Consider the following 9,352-nt stretch of genomic DNA (forward strand, 5'->3'; position numbering starts at 1 on the left):
TTAGTAGAGACGGGGTTTCACCACGTTGACCCGGATGGTCTCGATCTCTTGACCTCGTGATCCACCCGCCTCGGCCTCCCAAAGTGCTGGGATTACAGGCTTGAGCCACCGCGCCCGGCCCTGGACCTAATATTATTATGTAAATAGCTTTAAACATGGTTTGGTGGGTTAGTAATGGAGCCATCATTCGGCATCCATTGTCCCAGTCTGTATATATATCTGGAAAGATTGTTAAGAGAGCATTCTCTTTAGGGTAAAAGGTCAAAGTAAGTGTAGCTTGACACAGACCCTTCTTGGTGACCCGAGTTTCCTCTGCCCACCTGCCTTGTTTTCCATGAGAAGCCCTTCTGAGCTTACAGCCCTGGCCTTATGGAAGGAAGTGGCTTTGAGCGCACCTCTACCTGTCTATACTCAGCCACAGCTGAAAGGTGGAACAGGTCTATCATGGAGAATATTTACCATGTAACAAGATGGGTAATGAATGCATCAGTCTTGCCTTAGTCACATGTGAGATAGAGTCAGTCTCACTCACTTATGTCATCAGAATTCTGCCCATCACATTCATATAAACAATTAAAAGGGGCCAGGATTTCTTCATTTTTGTCTTGGGGGTAAGTCATAGAATCTCTGGTCCTGAGGTAAAAAAGTGATTTTTTTTTCTTTTGAGATGGAGTCTCGTACTGTCACCCGGCTGGAGTGCAATGGCACGATCTTGGCTCACTGCAACCTCTACCTCCTGGGTTCACTCAATTCTCCTGCCTTAGCCTCCTGGGTAGCTGGGATTACAGGCGCATACCACCTCACCCAGCTAATTATTTGTATTTTTAGTAGAGATGGGGTTTCACCATGTTGGCCAGGCTGGCCTCGAACTCCTGGCCTCATGATTCAGCCGCCTTGGCCTCCCAAAGAGCTGGAATTACAGGCGTGAGCCACTATGCCTGGCCGAAAAAGTGATTTTTACAAATTAGTTGGGTATACTGTGATATGCGTTATCCCCCATCCCACCCTGTCCACATTGCTCAACTGATTTCCTCCCTTGGGGCCCTACATGTCCTTCACGATATCCTCCCAGTCTGGAAAGCCTGTCCCTCATGCCCTTGCCACTTCATGTTTTATGTAGCAGTGGCTTCAATTGTCCATTCCAATTTTTCAGTGTACTAAATGCTTTAGGAGTGATGTTTAGAAACAATTTTTAAAAAATCACCATGTTTTAATCAGGTGGTTCATTTTGCATTGTGTATGCCTTAAAATGCATTCACTAGCTTGTTGCTTGATAAGTTGGGGGTCTGTTTGGAGGGTTGCTAGTCTTTTTATGCTTTTGTGCTCTTGGTGTGACTGAGGGCAGACGAGGCTTAAACCAGAATCATTGTCAAAACCAATTAAGAAAAGCCTCCAAAGTCTCCCAATGCAATGTAAAAAGCCTGATGGAACTGACATGCCAGTTATGCCCCAGGCTATACCCTCACAGGATGTGGCTACTGACCAAAGGGAATTGTTCCTGTGGTGTCTTTAGAGCTCACAGTGCATGGCGGGGCTTCTGCAGATCTGCTCATTCTGAGGACCTGGGCCACTACCTTCAAAGTCTGTGCAGTGTATTGATCCAGCTACCAGCACTCTCTCTTTGGGCTATGACTGGTTGACAGTGACATGACCAAACCATTCTTTTTTTTTTAAATTGTACTTTAAGCTCTGGGGTACATGTGCACATCACGAAGGGTTGCTGCATAGGTAAACACATGCCACGGTGGTTTGCAGTCTCCGTCCCCCAGTCGCCGACATCAGGCATTTCTCCCAGTGTTTTCCCTTCCCAGCCTCCCTGTCCCCTGCTCACCCTTCCCTAGCCCCCTGCTCCCAACCTACCCCAGTGTGCGATGTTCCCCTCCTTATGTCCATGTGTTCTCATTGTTCAATACCCGTCTATGAATGAGAACATTCAGTGTTTGGTTTTCTGTTCTTGCGTCAGTTTGCTGAGAATGATGGTTTCCAGATTCATCCATGTCCCTACAAAGGATATGAACTCATCATTTTTTATGGCTGCATAGTATTCCATGGTGTATATATGCCACATTTTCTTTGTCCAGTCTATCATTGATGGGCATTTGGGTTGGTTCCAGGTCTTTGCTATTGTAAATAGCGCCACAATGAACATACATGTGCATGTGTCTTTATAGTAGAACAATTTATAATCCTTTGGGTATATACCCAATAATGGGATTGGTGGGTCAAATGGAATTTCTATTTCTAGGTCCTTGAGGAATCGCCACACTGTCTTCCACAATGGTTGAACTAATTTACACTCCCACCAACAGTGTAAAAGTGTTCCTATTTCTCCACATCCTCTCTAGCATCTGTTGTCTCCAGATTTTTTAATGATCGCCATTCTAACTGGTGTGAGATGGTATCTCAATGTGGTTTTGATTTGCATTTCTCTAATGACCAGTGATGATGAGCATTTTTTATATGGACCAAACCATCCTTGAATCATGCTAGCAGGCCTTTCTTTATGTGAGCAGTGAGTAGGGCCTACCTGAAAGAGGTGACAGAGCTGTTGATGGCACTGAATGAGGCAATGTATAAATAGCTCTTAGCACAGAGCCTGGAACACCAGAGTTGTTCAGCATGTGATCTGTGATTATCTTAGAACACACCCCACCCCCAACTTCACAACTTTGCTGCAATATCACCTCTTCTGTGAAACCTGCCTGACAACACTCACTACTAGCACAGGTATGAAAAATCTTGGAGTTGCTTAAACTTTTCACCTTCACAAAGATCTTTCACTTCCATCATCTCACTTGATTTCTGTGACTGCCCTGTGAAGTTATATGAGTATTATTATTATTATTTTTTAAGATGGAGTCTCTCTCTGTCACCAGGCTGGAGTGCAGTGGCATGATCTCAGCTCATTGCAACCTCCACCTCCAAGGTTCAAGTGATTCTCCTGCCAAGGCTCCCAAGTAGCTGGGACTATAGGTATGGACTACCACACCCGGTTAATTTTTGTATTTTTAGTAGAGACAGGGTTTCACCATGTTGGCCAGAAAGGTCTCGATCCCCTGACTTTGTGATCTGCCTGCCTCGGCCTCCCAAAGATTACAGGCATGAGCCACCATGCCCGGCTGTTATTTTTTGTTTTTAAGTTGAAGAAAAGTACAATGGGATCAACCTTCAAGTTTGTTTACCAAAATAAACACCAAGAGCTTGTAACTGGGTTCTCCTCAGTCACCCAAAGACTCTAGTAGCACATTAAAGAAGTTGTATATAAGGTTCGTGTTGCTCTGTCTAGCATGTGATCATGGGCTGCCCACAGTATATTTTGGTACTCAGTATCCTCATGAAAATAGTCTGGTCTACCCAGGGTCTTTATTAGGTGAAATTAGAATACTTTTATGGCATGTGCTTTACACTTATTAAATTTTTTAAAAAAGGAATAGGCTGGGTGCAGTGGCTCATGCCTGTAATCCCAGCACTTTGAGAGGCCAAGGCAGGAGGATTGCTTGATCCCAAGAGTTTGAGACCAGCCTGGACAACATAGTGAGACCTTATCTCTACAAAAATAAAAAATTAGCTGGGCATGGTGGCTTGTACCTGTAAACCCAGCTACTTGGGAGGCTGAGGTGGGAAAATTGCTTGAGTCTGGGAGATTGAGGCTGCAGTGAGTTGTGATTGTACCACTGCACTCCAGCTTGGGTGATAGCCTGACTCAAAAATAGACAAACAAATAAATAAAATAAAAAATAAATAAAAAGAACAGAAGAAGCAAAAATGTCAAAAAAAGAGAAATTGAGCTGGGTATGCATAAACAGTGCCAAACCACCTAACTTTCCTCCACCAGCAATGAGAGAAAGCATTTTTTTTTTTGAGATGAAAGTCTCACTCTACTGCCCAGGCTGGAGTGCAGTGGTGCAGTCTCAGCTCACTGCAACCTCCACCTCTCGGGCTCAAACAATTCTCCTGCCTCAGCCTCCTGAGCAGCTGGGACTACTGGCACATGCCACCCTGCCCGGCTAATTTTTGTATTTTTAGTAGAGATGGGGTTTCACCATGTTAGCCAGAATGGTCTCGATCTCCTGACCTCGTGATCTGCCCGCCTCAGCCTCCCAAAGTGTTAGGATTACAGGCATGAGCTCCGTGCCTGGATAAGAGAAAACATTTTTAAACTGAAATGATTTTAGTAGCTATGCAAATTGGTTTGACTTGATTTAATAAAAATGATCTATGCAAGCTGGTTGCATACCAGTAGCATCAGCTGGGGTTCCATGGCAACAAAAATAATTACTCATCTGCAAACAGTCTTTGCAACAGATAAGTGTTTGATTACTATCTTAAAATTACTTTTTGATTCAAGGAATTTTATTTCCATGTAAAGGACAAAACAATGATTATTTTTTTCTGGAACTGGTCGTGTTTTAAAAGGACAAGAGGAGATCAATTATGGGGATGTTCTTCTATAATCTGTGTTTAGATTTTAGAACTGTGTGTCCATTCTCAGCTAATTAGATGACAGCTCACTCTGCAGGACTCACATGGTGGCCTGATCATTTATGTGTTCTTGGTCACCCCTTTCCTGTTCCCTCCTATGAATCTTACTCCTTTCAGCCCCTGTACTCTGACTCCCTCTCAGCAGATGGCTGGAGGCAGAAAATAAGAGTCCATCATCTTATTTCAGTAGATTAAAGGAAACAGAAAGACCTCAATGGAAAAATTGCAAAAGATGGAAAGAAAGACAAGAAATAGAAATAATAAGTAAATAAATGTAGCGGTTTGAGTGAGAAGGTTCAATCTCATTAGTTACCAACAAAATGTACATTGGAAGAAGGACAATAAGGTAATACCCCTTTTTTTACCTGTCAAATTGGCAAAGAGTTTTAAAAGCAATAGCATTCAGCACTGATAAAGGCATGGGAAAGCTGCAGCTCTTTTCCACCCCAACTGATATATAAATTAGTTCAATAGCCTTCAAAACGTTCATACGCTTGAACCTAGTAGTAATTCTATCTGGAGTAAGTTCTATACAAGGTTAAACTCCAGTAATAGGAGAATGATTACAATGATTTCTTTTTAATTATTACGATTATGATTATTATTACTTTTTGAGACAGAGTCTTGCTTTGTTGCCCAGACTGGAGCTCAATAGCTCAATTTTGGTTCATCACAACCTCCATCTCCTGAGTTCAAGTGATTCTTGTGCCTCAGCCTCCCGAGTAGCTGGGACTACAAGGGTGCACCATCACACTGGGCTAATTATTTATATTTTTAGTAGAGACTGGATTTTGCCATGTTGGACAGGCTGGTCTTGAACTCCTGATCTCAGGTGATCCTCCCGCCTCAGCCTCCCAAATTGCTGGGATTACAGGTGTAAGCCACCATACCTGGCCTCTTTTTAATTATTTTAAAATTTCTTTTCTTTTTTTTTTTGAGACGGAGTTTCACTCATGTTACCCTGTTACCCAGGCAGGAGTGCAATGGCGCGATCTCGGCTCACCGCAACCTCCGCCTCCTGGGTTCAGGCAATTCTCCTGCCTCAGCCTCCTGAGTAGCTGGGATTACAGGCACGCACCACCATGCCCAGCTAATTTTTTGTAGTTTTAGTAGAGACGGGGTTTCACCATGTTGACCAGGATGGTCTCGATCTCTTGACCTCGTGATCCACCCGCCTCGGCCTCCCAAAGTGCTGGGATTACAGGCTTGAGCCACTGCGCCTGGCTAAAATTTCTTTTAAGTGTTTAGCCACAAGCTAGCCACACATCTGAGGTCTTCACATGTATTTTGTCATTTAATCCTCATCAGAATTCTATGAAACAAATACTGTATTCCCTTTTTATGGAGGAGGAAACTGAGGTACAGAAATAACTGAGGGACAGTGCATCTAATGCTAGGCTCTGAACCAGTATGCTCAACTGCCTAGTTTCAGAAAAGACTTAAGGCAGCAGGTGGAGCTGTATAAAATGCAAGACAATCTCAAGTGTTTTGTAGGAGAGAGAAAAACAATGGCAAAGACAGACATAAAACAGAGCCAGGAATGAGGCCAAAAATATATATCATTTGACCTATGCACTTGCTAAGAGGACCACAAATTTGGCTAGAGCTTTCTAGCAGCTTGTGGATAAAATGAAATCTGATCAGTTATGCAATTTACAGGATCCATGAGATAAAAGCAGACGAATTACTCAGAAGAAGCCAACTATTCTTGGTAGTAAGACCAGACATAGATTTATTCTGCAGAACACAACTGTTCTTGTAAAAAAAGACACTGTGTGAGCTAATGGATAACGGCCTCAACAACATCCTTGTATAGACAAGATGACCACTGATATGGTTTGGCTGTGTCCACATCCAAATCTCATATTGAATTGTAGTTTCCATAATCCCCACATGTCGTGGGAAGGACTTGGTGGGAGGTAATTGAATCGTGGGGGTGGTTAGCTCCATGCTGTTCTGATAGTGAGGTATCAAGAGATCTGATGGGTTTTACTGTGGGCTTTCCCCCTTTGGCCCTGCATTTCTCCTTGCTGCTGCCATGTGAAGAAAGACGTGTATTGTAAGTTTCCTGAGGCCTCCCTAGCCATGCTGAACTGTGAGTCAATTAAACCCCTTTCCTTTATAAATTACCCAGTCTCAGGTATGTCTTTATTAGCAGTGTGAGCACAGACTAATACAATCACTTCCACCGGGTTGAGTCTTCCAGCTTTTCTCTTAGGGCTCATGTCCCAACATCAAAACATGGTAACAAGCAACCAGGATATGGCTTAGGCACCTAGGTCCCTACTGGTCAGTAACTGAGAGTGAGTGGACTGATAGCCTTTGATAGACACTGTGAGAAATGAGACTGAGATTGTGATTTTCAACAAATATCTAGAATTCATCTTTTCTATTTTGTAAGTCTCTCTCTCTCTCTTTTTTTTTTTTTTTTTCCGAGACAGGGTTTTGCTCTGTCACTCAGGCTGGAGTGTGGTGGTGTGATCTTGGCTCTCTGCAGCCTTGATCTTCCCAGGCTTAGGTGATACTCCTAACTCAGCCTCCTGGATAGCCGAGACTACAGGCACATTCCAAGATACCTGGCTAATTTTGTATTTTTTGTAGAGATGGGGTTTTGCCATGTTGCCCAGGCTGGTCTCGAACTCCTGGGCTCAAGCTATCTGCCTGCCTTGGTCTCCCAAAGTACTGGGACTACAGGCGTGAGCCACTGTGCTCAGCCTATTTTGTCAGTCTTATATGTATTAAAGACCATTATATTAGAGATAGGAATTGTGAAAAATATTATAATATGAAATAATCAATTATGTATCTATTAAACATGGTGTTTAGGAAGTCTTTTGATAATATGAAAATGTTCTTAAACTATAATATTAAATAAAGCAGAATACAAAACTATATGTAACATTTAATCTCAACAATGTTTAAAATATGAATGGAGATGCAGTGAGCTGAGATGGCGCCACTACACTCCAGCCTGGGTGACTGCAAGACTCTGTCTCAAAAAAAAATTTATATACAGATAATATATATATGGAGTAAGATATGAATCTTTAGTTTTTCTTGATATAGAAACTTATTTTTTTCTTTTACTTACTGAATAGAAAGATGAAAGGCAATTTCTGGATGGGTTGGAATATCTTCAAAAGAGGCACCCGTTTTCAGTTGCTCATTGCTTGGGTCCTAGGTATGACTGACCATCAAACCAAGGGGAAAGAAGAAGAAAACAGGTTTTGATTTGATTTGATTGGGAAGCAGGCGTGTGTATGAGGAGGCCTAAAGACTATGTGGGGGAAAAAACTGGGGAGAAAGGTAGCAATGTGCAGGATTTCCAGAGGGGCCTTTAAAAACCTAAAAAGCTAATCCCTGAAGTTGTCCATGACAGAGAGGGCCCAGAGCTAGGAGATTTCTGCCCCCAGGAGAGGTTTTGGAGCTGACTCCTCATTCTCTGTTAGACAGGCCGTCACCTGAATGACAGCCTGCCTATTCCCAGCACCCCAGGGTCTACCCCAGTCTCTTCTCACAGAGATATGGAGAGGGCCTTGCTCCTTCCTGCATTTGCATTAAACTGACACTTGCCTCACCACAAGACTGTTGGGGTCCTCATTCATTACCCTGTATGAGCATCCTCTGTAACCATGCCCTAGGACATCAGTATGACAAAATGGGGCTGGTGAGGGATAACTCTTTATCTTTAAGCGGAAGAGGCTGAACTAATAAACTTGAAGTGTTTTTTTGTTTTGTTTTGGTTTTTTTTTTTTTTTTTTGAGGCAGAGTGTCACTCTGTCACCCAGGCTGGAGTGCAGTGGCATGTGATCTTGGCTCATTGCAACCTTTGCCTCCCCGGTTCAAGCAATCCTCCTGCTTCAGCCTCCTGAGTAGCTGAGATTACAGGTATGCGCCACCATGTCCGGCTACGTTTTGTATTTTTAGTAGAGACAGGGTTTCACCATGTTGATCAGGCTGGTCTCAAACTCCTGGCCTCGTGATCTGCCCGCCTCGGCCTCCCAAAGTGCTGGGATTGTAGGTGTGAGCCATTGTACTCAGCCGAGATTATTTTAATAGCACGTGCACATGCACGAACACACACACACACACACACACACACACACACACACACGTATACTGCAAGAACTACACCTTCAAGAGTCTCACCTTCCCCTTTCCCCTGCTGCTCCTTAAATATGGGTGTTGCCCGCAATTCCTTCTCAGTCCTTCTTTCTTTTCTTTCTAGATCCTCTCCTTGGGCTATTTCAACTTTCATACAAATTCTGATATGCATTAAATCTAAAATCTCCATTATGAGTCTCCTTAAATCACAGTCTAAGGATATCCAGAACAGAGTTTCCACACCAAAGGCATGTCTAGTTTCTCATCTACAAGCTTTTTATCTTTGGCTGTGTTTTTGTTTTTTATTCTGAAACTCCTTGACAAATATTATTCCATCACCAGAAGGAAGGTCCTGGGAACAGTAAAGAAATGAGCATTTGTGCTAAGTATTTTATAGGTATATATCTTCATTTAATCCTCATAACCACTCTATGTAGTAGGCATGATCATTCCTTATTAGCAGATGAGGAAACCAAGACTTTGAGCAGGTAATTTGTATAAGATCAAGCAGGTTGGAAAACCTTAGGATGAGTAAGGTTTAAAGTCAGGTCTGTCTATTTTTCTAAGAAAAGAAGATTGATGCTTTCCTGTTAGGGAATCAACTTCTTATTCCCAGGCTGTGGAATCCTGTGCTAACCAGGAAGTAACTAACGCTTCTCGCAGGACATGTTATGAGATTTATGTAATGTTTTCTATGTCACAATAGCTTTTTTTTTTTTTTTTTTTCCCATAAACTTCAAATTTACGTGAATGATTGGGTATTGTT

This window comes from Cebus imitator, unplaced genomic scaffold (assembly GCF_001604975.1).
Source record: "Cebus imitator isolate Cc_AM_T3 unplaced genomic scaffold, Cebus_imitator-1.0 Scaffold385, whole genome shotgun sequence".
In the NCBI taxonomy this organism is placed as follows: Eukaryota; Metazoa; Chordata; class Mammalia; order Primates; family Cebidae; genus Cebus; species Cebus imitator.